General features: G+C 33.9%; 2 long non-coding RNA genes across 7 annotated transcripts; one reads left to right on the top strand and one right to left on the bottom strand.

Annotated features, from left to right (window-relative positions):
• Positions 1-228: 228 nt before the first annotated feature.
• On the bottom strand, positions 229-3,808 carry LOC113698542 (uncharacterized). Its single transcript, XR_011818253.1, has 3 exons — positions 3,547-3,808; positions 493-645; positions 229-403 (listed from the first exon to the last, which is right to left on the bottom strand). It is a non-coding gene; the product is annotated as an uncharacterized lncRNA (long non-coding RNA).
• A 3,679-nt stretch (positions 3,809-7,487) lies between these two features.
• LOC113742436 (uncharacterized) lies at positions 7,488-12,375 on the top strand. 6 transcript variants are annotated; one of them, XR_011818326.1, is made up of 8 exons: positions 7,488-8,015; positions 9,129-9,270; positions 9,377-9,433; positions 9,512-9,529; positions 9,755-9,877; positions 10,772-10,925; positions 10,993-11,596; positions 12,040-12,375. It is a non-coding gene; the product is annotated as an uncharacterized lncRNA (long non-coding RNA). The 6 variants fall into 6 exon arrangements; XR_011818329.1 differs by having other exon boundaries at positions 10,772-10,874; positions 11,397-12,375; XR_011818327.1 differs by having other exon boundaries at positions 10,772-10,874; positions 10,993-12,375.
• Positions 12,376-19,706: the final 7,331 nt, after the last annotated feature.

The raw sequence follows: 19,706 nt of genomic DNA, 5'->3' as shown, positions 1-19,706 counted from the left end.
AGTCAATAAAAATAGATAACTTGACTTTTGTCCACCTCATAAATAACCTTTTTCTTTTTTTGGTAATTACAAGCTTTACAGTCTCATGGTCTACAAGGGTCAAAGATCTAGCATTCTCTCGACAACCTAGATGCTTCAGGTAAATTTACCAATCGAGAAGCAAATTAATTAGTTGTCGTACCTCAACTTAAATTATTGTTCTTTGTTATATTTGCAAAACAACTGTTCATAATGGGTATGCAAACATGAAATCAACAAGTCCTCAACAACTGGACACCATCCCATAAAACAGATAATCAATCCTCTAAGGATTCAATTCTCGGAAGAACATTTTATAGGAGCAGCGTGACATACCTTTACATCTATATTGCGAAACTGGGTATCGACACCATACGCGTGAAACCTGTAATGAAGATTACCATCAATGTACATGTAGTAGCGAAAATTGTACTTGCATGACAAAAATCCATGATTTAAAATAGCCATACTCACACTAAATACTGCACTATCTCAAACTGGTAGGCAATACTGTAACTTTTTAATCCACTTGTGACTCAGGAGAGTTCAAAAGAACTTCAGTACGACCAAACTCTTAAAGCGAACTATCTTTCTTTCCGGCATAAAAATAACTGCCATAGGATCACTCTGGAAAAAACAAGGTCTGTAAGTGCTAACCAAAGACAAACAGTGGTAATCCTGAATCTAGTAACTGTGATTGTGTATAAAGGATTTATTTCAGTGCTATAGGGTGAATAGCAGATCAGAGAGAGGATGTTGACAGCAGAAGACTGTGGGGTTTGAGATTGTCCCTAAAATTGTTATAAAACGTAATTTGACGCTATTGTTGAGTGTAAATCATAAGAATTATTGAGAAGTACTATTCGTCATATTAGATAGCTTGAACAATTTAAGTTAGTATGCAACTTAAGCGACTTTTCACAAACGAGAGTTGGCCATGCTTGTCAATCATCCAAACTGGCCAAGTAAAACAAGACCAAACCAAGTGGACAAGCATCAGTTATTTCCTTATTATATCCATTATAAATACAAACATACCATAGATAAATGCAGATTAAACTTCTCATCGAGAATCGAGATCAAATTAGTAGATGGGTGGAGAAGGGTGCAAGGTGCAATTGCAAGGGGTTTAAGTGCAGTCTTGCATCCTTCAGTTTCCAATTCTGCTACTGACAACTTAAACAAGGACAGAAAGCTAGCAAATGCATCTACCCCAGTAACTACAGGGAAGGTAAACATTACATGCGGTACATTTAATTTGAATAAAGTGTACAGGAATATCATGCTAGTTTGGTGTCAACAATCCTAAATGGCAGATTGCCTGATCTAGCGATTTATATGGTTTCCTGATATAAACTGCATGGCAGAACAAGAATACCAAAACACAAGAATACAGGAAGCTTCAGATATTTGACAATCTTCTCGACAACAGTGCTTGTCAAAAATCTAATCGCGAGAGAGAGAGAGTTGAGCTTCTCCAACGTTTAGATGTCAATACAGACCACACTATATCCACTTCCCTTATGCTTATTGATATGCCTCAGTTTTCTGTTTAGACAAACTCAATCGCAATTTCAATTACCAAGTCATTATTAGACAGACAATTGTTCCTTTATCCTGAGACACCACAAAGAAAATACAGCATCCAAATGGAAGCTGGAAAGTTCCTGTCTGATTTGATTAAATAGTTGAACATCCTCAAGTACCTTAAAGTGTCATATAACAGATTATATCTCCAAAACTTTTTAGGCCAGGAAGCATGAATGTTCCATATTAAATTTACATACGTCTGCTTCTGTCTGCAGATACTGCACTAGAGGCTACAAAGAGCTCATTATGAAAGTGATCAATTAAAAGGAGTATTCTACGTAAGATAGCATGGCCAACCTCCCCTTACTCATCCTATAATCACATCCTAAGATCTACAAGAGAGTACAAGCTCCACTGCATTGGATATCATAGATAATTTTTAAATAATTTTTAGTGCTATACGCTTTCATTTTTGCTCTTCACCTTGAAGAAACGTTTACAAATGATTTCAAAAATTGTGAAGCTATAAAATGGAGCTCCTAAACCTCTGAGACATTGAGAAATATTAAGCAAATGCATATCACCATTTTTTGTTTAGAAGACTTAACATAAATTCGTTGATAATCATGAATCATCAGGAAATGATGAACAAACCATGGATAGCACACGCGTCCTGATCACACAAGTTTGTAGCAGAGAGAGACAACTACACAAATTTGCAAACAAGAACTTAGTGTGAGATACCTTTATCATATTAAAGATGAAAGTATGACTAGAATAGAATACTGATTGTTGGTGTTTACAAAGACTGCTGAGCTCTAATTTAATAAGTAAGTTTGTTAAATGAAAAGACTAATAATATGCAGAATTAGCAAGAAAGATAAAGAATTCAAGAAATCCTTCCCAAGTTTGCTTCCATGCAAAAAGTTTAATTGGGATTCAACTAGTGGAACTACTACTCGATGATATAGCAGCAACATGGCTCACATTGAACAAAAAGTTAGTCTTTTTTAGCAGCAAGAGGTTTTTGCCATCAACCACATTGACTGAAATGAATTCAAACACACAAGTTCGTACAAGTTTGCTGCTCTCCGAAAAATGGGGAAACTTGCTTTATACAATAGATAGAGCATGAAGCCAACACTCTACCTGACCTAATTTGACCAACTTGCAAAGTACCACAGAAAACTGAACCACAAGAGAATTAGGGGAGAGCTAGATACCCATCCATTCTGTTTGGTGTGATGTCTATGTACAACAGACCTTAGGAACTACCTTGTTAATGACTGAAGACTCAATCATCTCACATGATGGACTCGAGAAAGGGAAGGATTATAGCATAAAAACCATGCTTCAGGTGATAATAGTTATCATCTGTTGAGGCCTATGGTTTTGGATCAAGAAGTGAAGTTCAATAAGATTGCAACTAACAAGGCTTTTCATTTACTGCATTGTATTCTAATCTGTGGCATTTTGCATTTAGTTTTCGAAGCATGAATCATAATATTGTTCTACAATACAGTGAAGCATTCCCATCCAGACTACCATTAATTTGTTTCTATCACTATTAGATATTCCAAATACAGTAGAATATACATAGCAAAAATCAATTCAAAACTGAAACTTTTTGAAAGATGCTTCATTTTTGCCTATGATCCAAATATAGTAATCTTTCACCTCAATTTGATGACATTTCATGTCAAGCAACATCTTTTCGCTTCCCTGAATTTATCTCTCAATGCCTAAACAAGTAAGCAACGCCTAAACTCCAGAAATTTACTAAAATATCACATATTCTCATCTTAACTCTTCAACCGAAAAAATATGTATTAAAATAAATTACACTAATCACGACTATCAATTGAATTGTACTTTGAAGCATCTCCATTGCTCATTCCTCTTATCAGCTCATTTCACATGCAGATACATAAAAGAACGCGAGGGAAAAAAAAACGCATGCATTTATTGATTTTACTCTGTATTAAGTTAAAAGGAAACCTCGATCTGAGAGTAAAGGCATTTGCAGCCGCGAGAGTTGAGAAAAGCATCTATCGCATCGTTCGGAGCGTTGGAAGAATTAGCTTACAATGAAGCAATGCCGCCGACCGCCGACAGTCCGACGCCACGTAGGAGCAGCAATTCCCCACCTCAGTCGCCGCAGCAGCCGCCTCTTTTCTTTTTTCTTTTTTTTTTAGTCTAATATATTCAACTGTTGTTCGCTCCCTCAGCTCTACTCAGTGATAATCCAGGAAGAGTACTAGGAAAGTGGTCATTGAAACTTTGGTTTACGTCAGCTGAATCTCAGACCACTACAAAAGTGTCTTGTAGAGCGGTCAGCATGTTTTCTACTTTTCTTTGAGTCCAAATTGACAAAATTGTTTAGTTTTCTAGTGCAACAGATCCTATTAGAAATGAAATGCACCTCTTTGAAGCAAAATTTTGCACTCCTTTATGTACCTCAACCAATGTACTTCATCGAGACCAAAACCAATGTACTTCATGAGAAAAAACAAGCCATGCTAATAACTTTTCAAACTTGGAAAAATTTAGAAAATGGGAATAGAGAAATTAAAAATTCATAAGATGAGTGTGACTTCGGGTGAATTTTTTAACAGGGTATGGGTCATTATTTACCAATTAACATAGGTAATAAATTTATTGTTAAATGACTGAATTCTTTTCATCATAACGTGTATTTCATTGAATTGAAATGTCCTAATAAATAAAGATAGACAATTTCTTAAATATATATACACGTCCAAATATCCACATTTATATCGACATATGTGCACATATGTATACTCACATGTGCACATATGGTGCAAGTGCACGTACACTCACAAGTCTTGGTCATTTCACATATTTTACAAAATAAATTTGTTATTTATGAACTATAACCTTTATTCTACCTAACAATTTTTTTTCAAAATTTACACCCCAGCTTTTGAATACTAATATTTCCTATTGTCTTTTTCCAAATTTTCCCTTCAAAAATTTGACCAAAAGTTTGTTTTACTGACCAATTGTCTATGTCCAAAGGAAACAAAGAAGAATATACGTCTAGTGTACACAAATATAGAGAATCTAAGATCGGATGCAAACAAACAGTCAAACTTATATTAATCCATGGACTGATTTTAATGTAACTGTAACTATAGTTTAAGTTCATTCTTTCCAAATATTATCCAAATAGAGTTTAAGATTTTAACGATAACTGATAAATAATACTCGGTTATATGCAGATAAAATTTAAAAGATTTGGGTAAAGTCTGGTCATAATCAAATCCAAAGCGACAACAAGAAAGGTTTTTCCCTTGAACTCTGAAGAATTTTTAAAATTGACTAAAATTTTTTTAATTTTTCAATCCTATCCTATAATTGCACCCCCTCTCTAAAATTTTTAAAATTTCCTACATTCTTTTATTTTGCCCTTTTGAGTTCTTGAAGTCTATTGCTATCACTTAGTTTATAAATAATCGCATGTTTCAAATGAAGTCAAATACTAGTTGGCAATTTAGGATTCAAAACTTTAGTACATAAAAATAAATGTAAAAATTTTTGTTATCTACCGTACAAAAAAAATTGTCATCTAGTTGTTATTATTGTAAAATATTATATAATTTTAACAAAATTCACACAACTATCGTACTGGTTATTAAAATTTTTTAACAAAAAATTTGTCTTAATCGTAGGAATTGCCCCCACTGTTGGGTCCTAATTCTGCTACTGAGTCAGAATATTATAGATATACACAAATGAGACATAAGAATAAATAGAACAGACGTCCACAACTAATCTTTGCTGGACTTTTCAAAAGAAAACAATAATAGTATGTTTGTTGCACAAAGATAAATAACTTTTCCCACTTTGGATACTCGCAAAAGCAAGTTTTTTTTTTTTTTTTTTGGGTCAGCCTTTATTGTTGCCCTGATTTTAGGAAACACAAAATTGGACGCCTCCGTCTCTTTTTCTAGTGTCATTGCTTGGGCTGCTGTTTCGGCTTCGCCTCCCGCAAAATCAACCCAACCCAACGTAGACAGTGGCTGAGTGCAGAACATTGTAATTTTCATAGGTTGTCCGTTCAATGGGAAATATTAAATTTTTTTTGTTTCAATATAAAGTAGCTTTCATATTTTTTTTTCTTATTTTGATTCCTTATACTATATAAGATTGAGTTTTGGTCAAAGAATAGGTTGAATTTCAACCGCATGGGTGGGGGCTTTCTGGAAATGTGAAATGTTGTGTATTAGTTTAAAAGTTTTAGATACAAGTTAAGAAAGCATATATTTAGGTATGTTTACTGAAATGACCCCATTTTAATACATTTAAAGTTGTCATTGATGAGCCATCTGGGTATTGATAGAATGTGTAATTAGTGTGCAACCGTTTTTGCATTTTGTACAACCCATATATGCTTGTGTGTTGGTGTAATTACCGGAATATCCCTTAGCTACCAATAATTCCTCTTTTTAGCCACAGATAACTGTTTGAGATGTTGTTTTGTCTGAAACGTTTGAATGGCAATCGGATTTAGAAAATGAGCCAACGATTTCTCTATCAATGGTAGGAACCCATTTCTCTATCATTTATAATCTGCATTTATGAGCCATAAACGTTGGTCAGTTTATCCCCTTTCAGTTTCAGGAGTTAAGTTTTCTCTTTTTGCTTTTGTCTACAACGATTTACCTCATCGTTTTCTCTTCCATCCGAGCTCAACTCTGAAATTACCTATTATTTCATCATTAATTACACACAATTCAATTGCCGAACCGTTGGCATGTTAATGCCTAAACGGTTGATTATCAGTTTCTCCCTGTTCGTATTCTAGAATTGGGATAATTCTACCTGGCTTCATACTAATCAGCTCAGAATGTTCTTCAGTTCCAGCCACTCCTGGTGGTTCAGTATAAGGTTAGATTTCACCCCCCCAATTTTTCAGTTCCTCCCTTAATTTTGTCGATGTATTCTTAGTACCTACAATTAGCGACTCTTATTGCATTGCCTAACCCCAATTGGTCTGGGTTGGTTATAATCTTATAGGTTTGGAGCAACAGCAAGTAAGAGCTCTCGGTGAAGATTCTGGAATAAGGTTAGCTTTCTATGTTGCTCTGCCTTTCTGCATTATCAACGACCTTCAATTTGACACAGTTTTATTGTAACGCTGTGTGAATTGATTGATTATATTGTTTATCTTTTCATACTAAATTTTAAATTTCTTCTCACAATATACTATTGTTTGTTCAACAAAAAAATCTCCTTCCCCACAGGCACCAAACACCCGCGTGATGCGCGGGCACTCCCCCTAGTCAAATTAATAAGATTTAGTATTTCTTCTACAATTTTTTATTCATACATCATATGACAATTTGTTTAAAAACTTAAAATCATATGCAAAGAAAACCTATTTTGAAAAAGAATATAGATATAAAAATAAGAAACAAGAGATTAAACTATTACCAATTTGTACATTTAATGTATAAAAAGTTTCTAAAAAAAAAAAAAAAAACTAAGCGATCACATATCGGTGAATCACAAAAAAAAAATGACATACGAATACGATCGCATAACCTTTTGATCCGAATGTAATCCAATCCTCATATGATTTGATGGATCGAACATCCGCTAATTCGGACCGAATCATCCGCTAATTCGGACCGAATCATAGGATCATCTTTCAGATCAGGGTTAAGATGCATACCCCTGTCACATCTGCATTCATTTTGACCTTGACAGCTATCAATAGAGGAGTGGTAACTATCTGGTTGCAAATAGCTGATCATTATTTGCAGGACATAAGATTTCTCAACTTTCTTTTGTGTTGAATAGATATAATTAACTGAGCCAGTTGTGGCAACGAATCATGATTGATGAAGAGCTGCTTCGTACAAGCCGAATCAATTAATTCTTTATGTTCCTTATCAACATATATAGAATAAGAGCGAGTGGGGGTTTTGGTCTGAGGCTCTTTTCGTCGGCCTGAGGCTCATTTTTTTTCGTCGGCCCTCGTGCTCCTCGCGTGCCAGGCTTTTTTTCGTCGGCCCTCGTGCTACTCACGCCACTCTCCATTCCTTCTCTCTCCTCCTTTTTCCATTGTCTTCTTTTCAACCCTAAACCTCAGCCGCTTTCTTTCTTCTCCCTACTCTCCATTTCTTCCTCCTTTTTCCTTTGTTTCCTTTCAACCCTAAACCGCAGCTCCAGCTAGGCAGAATTCCAACAAAAAATTCTCTCATATCCCTCCAGGCCGCAACTCCAGCCCACTTATACCCTCTCCTCTACAAAGAAGTTGTCAATCACCTCTCTCTCCTTCTCCGATCAACTGCAAAGCTAAAGTTTCCTGGATTCTCGCTTAAATTTTAGAAAATTTTTGGGCAATTCTTCTCCATTTCCCACAAAAAAAAAAACATGATTTCAATCAGATATCCATGGCCATGATGTAAGCATTTCTGATTTTGTTCTGCTTTTTTAAGGTATTGCCTCCATTGTTCTGTTTCATGCTTTTTGTTTTTTTTTGTGCTATTTTCCCAGCTATTTTTTAGCTTCTGGTGGAAAGAAAAGGGGGCGTTTCTTACTGTTTTTTTTGCTTCTTGTTGTAACAAGTAAATAATGACTTCTTGTTAGAATTTATTGCTGGTTTGATTTTCCTTCGGCTTTTTTCCCCTTTTTGTTGGAACTTCTTGTATATGGTTTATCGAATGAGTTTTTGTACAGATTTTGTCTTTCTTGTTCGATGGTTTTTCTGAAAATGTATTTTTTACCTTTTTCTTGCTTATGTGGATTTTTAAGGCCAACTATATGTTTTGTTGGTGTTCGTGGTCCTTTTTTTTTTTGGTAGTTCGATGTTGCCTTTTATGAGATTTTTTTTCCTTCGAAAGTAGTCTTTGTTTTTTGTATCTGTTTGTTGTCTTATTTCTTTGTATATTTTTTTTGAAAATGTATTTTTTACCTTTTTTTTGCTTATGTGGATTTTTAAGGCCAACTATATGTTTTGTTGGTGTCCGTGGTGCTTTTTTTTTTTTGTAGTTGGATGTTTCCTTTTATAAGATTTTTCTTCCTTCGAAAGTGGTCTTTGTTTTTTGTATCTGTTTGTTTTCTTATTTTTTTGTCAATGTATATTTTCTTTGAATTTATTTTTTATTCTCTGTTTTTTGTAGCTTTCTGTTTTTCTTTTTTCCAGGTTTCTGCTTTGTATTTTATTATTTATCTTGATATTTTGTAAGATAGTTATCCTATAAGTTCGTGAATTAGATCGATGGAATTCTGTTTGCTATATTTTATATTTAAAATCAAAAAGTGCTTCTGAATTCATCTTATCTTTTAATTATATAATATAAAAAATTTTGTCTTTGTTGATTCAATAACTTAATCCTTGAATAAAAGACCTTTTATAAGTGATCACAGTGCACCAAAAATAAATAGGATAGGCTTGGCTGTAGATGAATTAATGTTATGATAATTTAGCTGGACAATAACTTGGAGGGATTGAAGAGGAATACTGCTGCAAGTTCATACACATTAAGAATGCTCCATTACTGGGAAGAACCTGTGAATGTGTTCCATTTAGTAGTTTTCTTTTTCTGTAGGCTATTATTAATCCCTTGGAGCTAGCAATGGAAGCACTCAAAGAGATCCAATTATGGTTCTATAAAGATTTCCCTCCTCATCCTAAGGAACAAGTTTATGGATTTGCAACACCATCAACAATGAAACCAACTCAATGGTCTTGTAAGTCTTGATCACATTGTGGAAGAACTCGGACAAGTGTGATATTTGACTTGTCATAAGCAGCCAATCCAATTCCATTTTTCTGAATAAGCATTTTATATTACAGATCCAGGTGGTGGAATTAACCAAATCCAGCTGAATGTACAGTTTCAGGGGATGTTAGGTACATATTTCTTTATATATTCTTGTTTAGGATCTTGAACTTCTAAACCCTTCTAACAATGCCTCTTTACTTTTGCAGGTTGACTCCATTTTACAGGTGGAAATTTTTTCCTTTTTTCTCCTTACTAAATTGTGGATGATTTAATTTATCAGATTATGATATTTCACAATTAATTCCTTTGCCTTCTTCATTTTTATGTTTTAGCCTTAAACTAATTATCTTCCTATACTTAGTCTGCTGTAGCTTTACCAGTTGAGTTTAGAAGGATATTCAGGTAACAATTCAGAAGTTTGACAGTATATATTATTCACTCCTCAACAGTGTATCAGATGTGCTGAAGAAGTTACAGGAGTATGTAGAAGACATAAATGAAAATATTGAGAAGCTTGATACTAGGGACCCTGTTTCAAAATATGTGCTACCAGATGAAAACCTAAGGGGAAGGTATGCCTTTGTCGACTGCTTTGTTTAGTAGAAGCATGCTGAGTGGTTGTTGCTTTCACTTTAAATTTGGTAGGAATGAAAAAGGGGATTGTAGTTTGTCAAATTGAAAATCATTTATCCACTAATTCAAGAAAATTTTGATATACAGAGAAGAAGTATGCATAAGGTAATTACACATCCTAAGATTATAAACACTGCAAGAAACCATATTAGGCCCAACAGTCAACAATGTAATGCAAAAGTTTTTTGTAAATTGACAGAAAAGTTAAAACTGTCCCTGGATACAATCTATGAATATGGGATAAATTCTACATTTTAGATCTTGAACTAAGACTTCTCTGTTGTAAATGGTCTTTCATTATACTCAAAGCCACATGCTTCATCTGGGACTAGGAGGGATCACAGAACCAAAGCTCCCTTGTTTTCTACAGTTTCTACTTCTTATCTTTCCACTTTCCAGAAGTTTAATTGAGTATGCTCTTTCAAAGTTCAAATAAACAGAAAAGAAAGTCCCACATCTTTCTTGCAAACTGGAAAGCATTTCATCGAAGGATATTTAGGTTTGGGCTTCCTGTCATAGACATGCTTCATCACGTTGGGGTTCTTTTTTATCTTTTTCCTTGGGAGTTGGAATGGGCAGCACTGATGGCAAACAACATAAGGGAAAAAAATGCCGATGTCATGAGAACTTCTGTTTCCACATAGGGGATGGAACAGCCTTCCACTAATAAAGACATTCCTTGATCAAGTATTTATGTTGTGAATTGCATTGCACCCTGAGATTATAATTTCAAGCATGGAAGTAGGGTGATGGTCCTATGGAATCAGTTTTCTTTGCATATCAGTACGGTACTCATTGTGTAATATTCAGTTTTACAATTTATTTACCCTCAGAATCACACTAAGTTACAACGAGGCAAATTCTGGAGTTGCTTGCAACCTTCAATCCCCTGGTTTCCATGTCCTATGTAAAACGACTGAAGAGGCAGTGGTGCATGTAAAGCCCTATTCTATTACTGGTAGTTTGCCACTTATTAGAGAATTGCAGGTACAATGAATTTGCTTGTCATAAGACTCAAATCTTTTGGCATCCTTCTAACTTTGTTATTAGGCAGGATGAGGGCTTTGATGTCCAAACTGCAGGCTATGCTAAGATTCTTCCATATCCTACCACTTTTTTATTTAAATAATATAAGCTTATAGCTGTATGCTTCTGATAGTATTTTGTGAAAAAGATGTTTTGGTCTGCATTAGGATTTTTCCCAGAGCTTGGTTGCTTGAATCCTTTCTTGAGCATGTTACTTGCCAGTTATACCATTCTTCTTATCTTAGAAGGAACTCAATGAAAGCATGTTAAGATTCTGTCTTCCTGATAATTATTTCTTCTATATGGCTAACACCTAACCTGGTTGACGTCTTCTATACCCATTCTGATGCAAAAGATATATATGCTGCTGTCAATTTTGGCTACACCAAAACAGATGGATTAATGGATTTTGCTCTTTTCATAAACATGCAGGCTTGATGGCTACATACCATGCCAAGAATGAGTACTGCCTTCTAACTGACTTGTGCCAGGGCTATCATGTGCCTTGGCTATCAAGTACCAAGGCCTTGGCTATCATGTGCCCCTTGTGCCCATGTCATGATAATAATAACGAATAAAATTCATGACTTTCATTATTGATGTGAATGTCAGATGATGGAATAGTGGTAAAGGTGAGGTTATTTTCTTTTAATGTGTAGGAAGTTCCACGAATGGTTGGTGGGCTTGTTAAGACTATATTTTCTTGCATGTGGGATATTCTTTTGTATATTTTCTAGCATGTAGGATATTCTTTTGTGACTTGTGAGAAAGTCATGGTAATTGTTATGTTTCATATGAATAGTTTCCATATTTTAGTTATTCCTATCTGACACATATGGCTCACTCATTGCCAAGTCTTGGAAATTTTTTGCATGGGAGCACCATTGATGGTAATAAATGGAAAAAAAATAACAATTATAGGTGCAGAAATGGTATAATGGTAAGGTTTCTTACACAAATTGAAAAAAAATGAAAGAAAATGATAGGGATGAAAAAATATAAAGGACTTTATGAACTTTGTGTTTCTATAGCCATTTGATATTCACACACAGATTATTGCTTCATTTTGAAACAGGTTGCAAAGGAGGGAATTCCACTGCCTCCAGATAGAATGTTATGCCCTTTGCATTCACAAAAGCGTGTAAACCCATCAGCTGTAGCTGTTTCAGGATTTGTCTTTTGTTATTCTTACATATTTAAATAAGTCTCTTAGGTTTGTTTCTCCATACTTTTGTATTGATCATGGTAAAATTGCAGAACTACTGCCAAATATTGTTTCTAAGTGATGCTTTCTCTTATGTCACATTTCAGGAAGCTTTTATCATTTTTCTATATAGTGTACGCTAAACTTAAACAGTAAATTGTACACTGTAGCCAGAAATTCAATTTTGCAACTAATTCTTTTGTTTAATCATACTAGCAGTTGCTTGTTACCCCAGTTCAGTTACATGAGATTTGCCATTTTTAGTTACAATTTGATATTGTTTTGAGTTGCTGATGGGCTGGGATGCTAGGCTATCTAGATCCATGTCTGTCTTTGTTGTTGTAAACTACTGCAGTATCTCTGATGAAAAATTATCTGAGTGTTCTCTCTTTTGGTCAAAATTTTCTGTAGTAGGATATTTTGTTGTATATCATTTACTTTTAAGTTCCAATTCTTTTATGAACAGGACTGTTAGGTCCTTTTCTTTTTCTTCCTTTTTTGGTCGAATTAATGAATGGAAGATTGTAATCGCATGAATATTTTACATTGTGATATCTACTCAAGTTAATGCATTCTAAGAGCATTTGCCAATCTTTGGGCTGACCATCCTTTGTTGTTGTTGTATTCAATCGAAAAGGCATCGAAAAAATGTATCCATGGCATTTTAACTTTCAGCTTCAGCTCAATTAGGCCATAATTAATCACACGCATTTCTGTAATGTATCAATGATCTGGCATTTTAATATATCAGTACTTTTCGATGTTTTAATGCTTCTGTTCATATGCAATGTAAGATTATGCTCTATTTTCCCCAGTAGTATCTTCTTCAAAAAATGTATCTATCTTTGCTACAACTATTTCTGCGGCAATGGATTAATTTTAATTGCTTTCATTTACTTTTTGCAAGTTCATCAGAAGGCAGAGGTTATGAATCCAAAAAGGTATAGCATCAGCTTATAAAGCTTCAGCCTGCAAGCTACTAAGTTTCTGTTTATAGTTTTTGCTTTTCGTATCCAGTTCACTAGCCAGTTACATTATCAGAATCGTTGCCCTGTTCATGTAACGTAATGGATTTGAAGTCTTTGCATTACCTTGAAGTTTATAGCACTTTGGAAACAGTAATTTTTTTGATTATCCGCACCAAAAAATCAGTGTTCTTTTCCAAATTTTACAGCTAAAGCAATAATTAGAAATACTGAAGTACTTTGTTCCCAAAGAATTATAAACAAAAAAAAAGTATTTTTAAACCTTATTAACTGATATTGAATCAGTAAGTGAGCTTATCTTCAAGCTTGGATTAGTTATAGAATTCAAGCCAAAAAAATTTAACAAGGTCCAACTTTGACTTTGTTATCCCTCTATGATTTTTGTTTTTGACAAGGGTAAAAAATCTAAGCACATTCATTTCAAATCTTGCCAATAAATGTTATACAAACCCTTAAGACTTTGAGTATTGATTCAAATTTAAAGGACTAATTCCGTTGTGCATTCGCCTAATAACGTATACTCGATTCTAATTTTCCATCTTAAATTTCAATTTTGAACATATTGCACTATAAACTCTTGGATCTAATCCATTTGAATCCAGTCTAAGGAGTTTCTTATCTTACCAACGTCATTATTTGAGGAATAATTCAATTTGCTAAAGCTTTTAAAATTAAGCTTATTCATTATTGAATCAAACTCAAATATAATTTTATTAATTCAAACTTAAGTAGCTTGACATTTTTTACGCAAATCTGAAATTAGCATAAGATTGGGTTGAACTTAAAAATTTACACACTCAAAATGTTATTCATTTCGGTTTCATTAGTTAGTGATCCTCTTAAATGAACTCTTATTCAACCGTTCTCAATTTGAATATCAAGTAAATTGATTTTCTCTTTTAACTCTAAATTTAGATACAAAAAAAAAAAAAAATTTGCATACCATGCTGGATAAAAGAACAATGCACCGAAATTTAATTGCTCCCTTAATCTACATATTTGACAGATTATTCCAGTCTCTTAAATAATGTATGCTTTGCACACTCCATGTTCATCTTCTAACGATTAGTGTAATCAAACTTATAATTTCAACATTTTTTTTAAATTCGATTGGGAACACAAAGCACTATTACCCACGCATATTTAGCAAATTTGGCAGGGCATATTGTCTTTAATTACCTACGCGCATCGCGCGTTTTATACCTCCTAGTGTAATTATAAAAGCATACAAGCCATCAATTCTACCTGTTTTATCATTAATCCCACTTAATGCTGTTGGTGTTCGTAGATGTGATTCTTTTTCAACTTTTTAATGCTGATGATAAATTTAAAGCGAGTAGGGACTAAGGAGTATTACGTAATCAACCTTCAACATGATCTTCTTTTTAATTATGATTAGTTACTTAAAACTCTTTTCTTTTCTTTTTTTTTTCTTTAGATAGACAAATCCTTAATCCCTATGGTGCTTCCAAAATTTATTGCATTTATTACTTGTACGATTAACTTTTAAGGCATACAAAAGGAAGAATTGTGCAATCATTCGATACATTAGTTGTAATTGTGTGCACATTTGTGACTTTGACACAAGTGTTGCACATGCAATTTTACAAACCTTTATAGTTTTGGATATACCACGGTTTTTCTTAGAGATCATTTGAGCTACATTTTCTACATGGCTCAATTCCTATTTTAAACTCCATTAGCAACCAGACATACATAAATTGAACCAAATTTTTTAATTTAATCCAACTATATTTAAATTCCAACATAACTATAAATTTTCATTTTTCAGAAAAGAACTAGTTTTCCCTTTTCTTTTCTTTTTTTTTTTTAAAAAAAAACAAAAAACTCTAATCCATAGTGCACCCCCAGAAATGCAAGCCTAATGATAGGTAAATTGTGCAAAATGGCAACAGAGACGCAATTTCAATTTTGCAGGTGATAGCTAGAGTAGGAATTAGAGTAGTTTTATAGGTGTGCACTGTTAGTTAATTGATCTTTTTGCACTTCATTTGAATGAAAACTGCCTAATTTGAGTATTTATTGAGTTTTTCTTTTTCTTTTTCTTTTTTTGGCCGGGTCTTTCCCCTTGGGCAAAGCTCAACTTTTATGGATCATCAACAAAGCTCGTGCAAGGGATCATCCAGAAACTCAGAAAATAAACCAGAAAACTACACTATGACAAATACAAAATAGAGTATATCAGCCAAAACAATGATGAGGTAGTCCAAAAACCCTACCCCATAACTATATAAGCCAATTCACTTTAGTTTAGTTACGGCTGTCTCCCTAAAAATCGAAGCATAAGCTCTGAACTTTCTGCGACACTATACAAGAAAACTTCACAATCAAAAAATTGATAGGGATTCAGCATCACCTCTCCACGCACGGCGCACATCTATCAGCCTTTATCCCCACTCCCCAGCCCTTTAATCTATCCATTGAGGCTTTGTTGTTGGGTTAGTTTAAACAAATTGGGTCATGCATGCAAAACATAAAAAGGATCAAATACTTTCTTTTTTAAACCTTAATCGAAGGTCTGGTGGATCTCTTTCACACAAGAGTCCCCTTTAGTCAAATTTTAAGATGGTGGTGAATCAGTTGCTCAACTTCAGAAGATGTCAATATTTCAAGAAAATCGTAATCAAGGACAAATAGCTGTAGTAGACATGACGAGAGAATTCGAAAAAATTTATTAGTTATCCAAATACATGCACTGTTTTAATTAGCCGTCATTAATAGAGACTTAAGTCAAATAACCTTAACATTTTACAGGAAAGTTCAAAAATTATGTTCGGACCAAATTAAAGACTAAAGGGCCCAAATTGAAGGCCTTAAGGTCCGATCACCTATAATATTGCCAAATCAGAGCCAATCGGGTTCTTCATTAAACAATCATAGTTATCGTTGTTTTTGCTATCATTCTATCATTTCATTTTGTTCTCCACTAAGTTCTATTATTATTATTGTTATCGTTATTATTATTTTGCTTAAAACTCTCAAAGAAAAGAAAAGGTCTTCCCCTTTCTTGCCCATTTTCTACCAATTCCTCTCACACTAAAGAGAAAAAGAAAATTGTTTGCTACTTAAGTGGTATAAAAGAAACTAGAAAATGTAACCTATTTGCCACTTAAGTGGTATTAAAGAAACTAGAAAATGCACCTCTTTGACATTTGTAATTAAATTTCTTTTTCAGAAAGCTGCGAGAGAAACTTTATGGTATGATTATTGCTGCAATGGATACGTAGTTATTCGATCCAATTGCAATGAAAAACGAGAGTCCTTGTTTTCCTTTTTGAGTGTGACATTTACAAAAAAGATGCATTGCATAATGCTGATACAATATTCAATATTCAATGTTTTTGGAGTAGACGTTTCCAAACCATATACTACATAACAGGAAAAACTGAAAAGAAAGAAAACGGAAAGAGGACCGCCGCCCAATTGGTCCTTTCCGGTGGCCGTGGACGTTTGCCAGGCGACAACACTGCGAAGATGACTAATAATGAAGAAACGATTTTTTGATTCTAAGTAACGCAGCGGCCAACGAATCAAGCACGGACGGTAGGCCCCTGGTGAAATTAGGCAAGACCGTTGAGTATTCTCACCATCCAACAAACAATGAATGATTCATATAAATACTATATTTTTCAGACAGAAAAGAAACCGCATCAATCATTATCCTATTAAACAACTGCTTGCTTATACATGTCTTTATCAAGCAAGGGTAATATATAAAAAACCTCCTGTGTTAAATTTAATATACAGAAAAGTCCCTCGTGATTTCAAAATATACAATATGACATCCCATACTTTGAACTAAATTGTAAAGGTAACGGAATCCGGTAAACTTAATGGAAATGATTTATTGAAACCTAAAAAAAAAAATTTATACTTAATTTTTAATAGATATACCTGTTCTACCCCTTTACCCTCAATTCTCTTTATCTAGAGAACAAAACAAATGATTTTTTTGAGCTGTCTTTTGCTTAATTATATCAGGGCATTTTGGTCATTTCGTCTATTTCCGTTAAGTTTAACGGATACCGTCACCTTTACAATTTAGTTCAAAGTACGGGGTGTCGTGTTGTATATCTTGAAACCACGTAGGGGCTTTCTGTGTATTAGATTTATCAAAGGGAGCTTTTTTGTTTTTTACCCATTAAGCAATAACGGAACCGCAGGAATTCTTTTTTTTTTTTTTTTTGTCCTGGCTATTTTATTATAATTATAGTTATTATTATTTTTTTAATGGAAGAGAAGTGGGATTTAAAAATGGAAAGGGGCAATTCAAGACCTCTAATTATTGGGTTTTGAACCGTAACCACTAATCTAATGCCTCATCAACTTGATTTTTTCCTACTAATCATAGATTTATTTTTAATAAGATTACAAAGAACGCGCAATGATTCAAATATATAATACAATCAACAAATTAATTCATAAATAATGAAAATTACAACTCAATAATATTAAAAATAAGTCCACAAATAGTGAGAGAAGAAGCTCACATACTGATGCTTATTTTAATCTTGACTACTAGATCAAGATTTCACTGGCTCCTACTAAATGGCATTGCATTTTTATTTAGGCTAGCCAAAATACTACGCAATTCTAAAATTGCTTCATTTTATATTTTCGGCTTCACATTGTAGTTTTACTAAAACAATAAATAAATAAAGAAAAAGGTGGCGTCAGCAGGACTTACCGCGGAGGGAAGAAGCCAAAGGGAGGATGTAGAACCATAGGCCTAGGGTTTGTACAGAATGAAACACTACGCCTACCAAAAAAAAAATGTACATTTTGAACATTCTAGAGTTAATTCTAATGTTTTATTTTAGTGACCATTGAATTTAATCAATCTTGTCCTTTTATATTTTCAAGGTTTATGAATTAGTGAAATTCTCCTTCTAATTGACCCTTAAAGGATGGCCATGTAAATGCAAGCCTTAACAAAGAAGCAAGTATTTTGGATTAAACAAATATTAGTATTCCTTATTAGATGAGTGAATTTATCCACTCGATCGGGTGGAATTTAATGAATCATGGTAGGACATATTGAAAAGAGAGAACAAAAATAAATAGTTCAGAGAATGTTTGTGAAATTACTAGCAAATAGACAAGTGTTTAGAATTATACAAATTTGCAATGACATGAACATTCTAAACTATCTACTTCTGTTCTCTCTTTCCTGATCCTCATTAAACCAGTCTTCTTTTTGGCAATTCCAATCATTCCGGTACCCTACAAGAAGACTGTATTTCCATAATAATGTTCCCAGCACATAAACCATTTACCATTACAACTAGGCAAACACTTGATCATAGGCGTGACAGTGACATGGGGTCTAATCTTGCAAAAGTTGCTGCATGTAAATTTTTCTTTTTTCTTTTTTTTTGGTTTGTTGCTCTACTTTTATGCAACCGCAAATATCCAAAGATTATTTTCTTGAAAAATTTCTACTCATGGTATTCCTGGTAATTGGAGCTGACACTGGATAAGGAAAAATCATCTAGAATTTGCATCACTTGTTATCTCCCTGCTTCCATATACACTGCAAACTAAGTGATTATTTATGACGAAAATAAAGTAGGATTTTTTTTTCTAATAGGCATCTAAGTACGCAGTCGTTAACACACGTGTATTGCACATAACTTAACATGTGAATACACGCGATTATAATTATTTATTTAGACACTTTTTCAAACTAATTATACTTAAAAAAAAAAACTAACACCTAAAACCCTCCTAACTAGGGATCATTAGCCAAATCAAATAAAGTATAGCGAAATTTTCTTTAATTTCAATGCTAATGGAACTTGTGCACTTGGAAAATTTCCAATCACAAAGCCTTTAGGCGGCTGGGGGAACCAAACAACTTAATTACCTTCATGCTTTGGTCATCCATAGCTGAATAAAAAGTGGAATAGTCGATAATTATTTTTTTTATAGTGCAAGTGAAAGAGTAGAAACCTGAAAAATCTCTCGCTTACACACACACTCTCTGTCTCTCTCTGAATCACTCAAGCCAACGCTCCCTCGAGTCTATAATCATTGATCTTTTGATGACACCAATTAGGCTACTCTTTAGGCAATATCAGCATATTGGTCAAAGCTCGTGCTACACATTTGGGACTCGATCTTTGGCAACCCATCACCCAGCTCGTGCTACAGATATACTCCAATGACTTGCAGCCTATGGGCTACGTAAGATTTCCAAAATCTCTTGTTTCTACATTTCTTAGTTCTGTTTGCTCGTGGGCTTAATTTAGAATCTTAGATTAACATTGAGGAACTATCCGAAGGCGACCCCCTAACTTCACCTCCTTAAATATAACATAAGTTTCTGCAAATATAAATCATATGACATTTTCTCCTTGGAAACTTTCCACCACGGACTCTTGACTTGATCCATCCAATTCGAACCTCAGATTCCTCAACCCTTTTCTTGTCATAAAGAAATACTGCACCGATTTTTATTTTTTTTAAAAGGTCAAATACAACCCCCCCCAAAAAAAAAAAAGGCCAGGGCTTTTTAAAGCCCAACTTTTA

Source organism: Coffea arabica, chromosome 7e (assembly GCF_036785885.1).
Source record: "Coffea arabica cultivar ET-39 chromosome 7e, Coffea Arabica ET-39 HiFi, whole genome shotgun sequence".
Taxonomy (NCBI): Eukaryota; Viridiplantae; Streptophyta; class Magnoliopsida; order Gentianales; family Rubiaceae; genus Coffea; species Coffea arabica.
The sequence above is the reverse complement of the archived record's forward strand: the minus strand, read 5'-3'. Positions and strand labels throughout refer to the sequence as shown.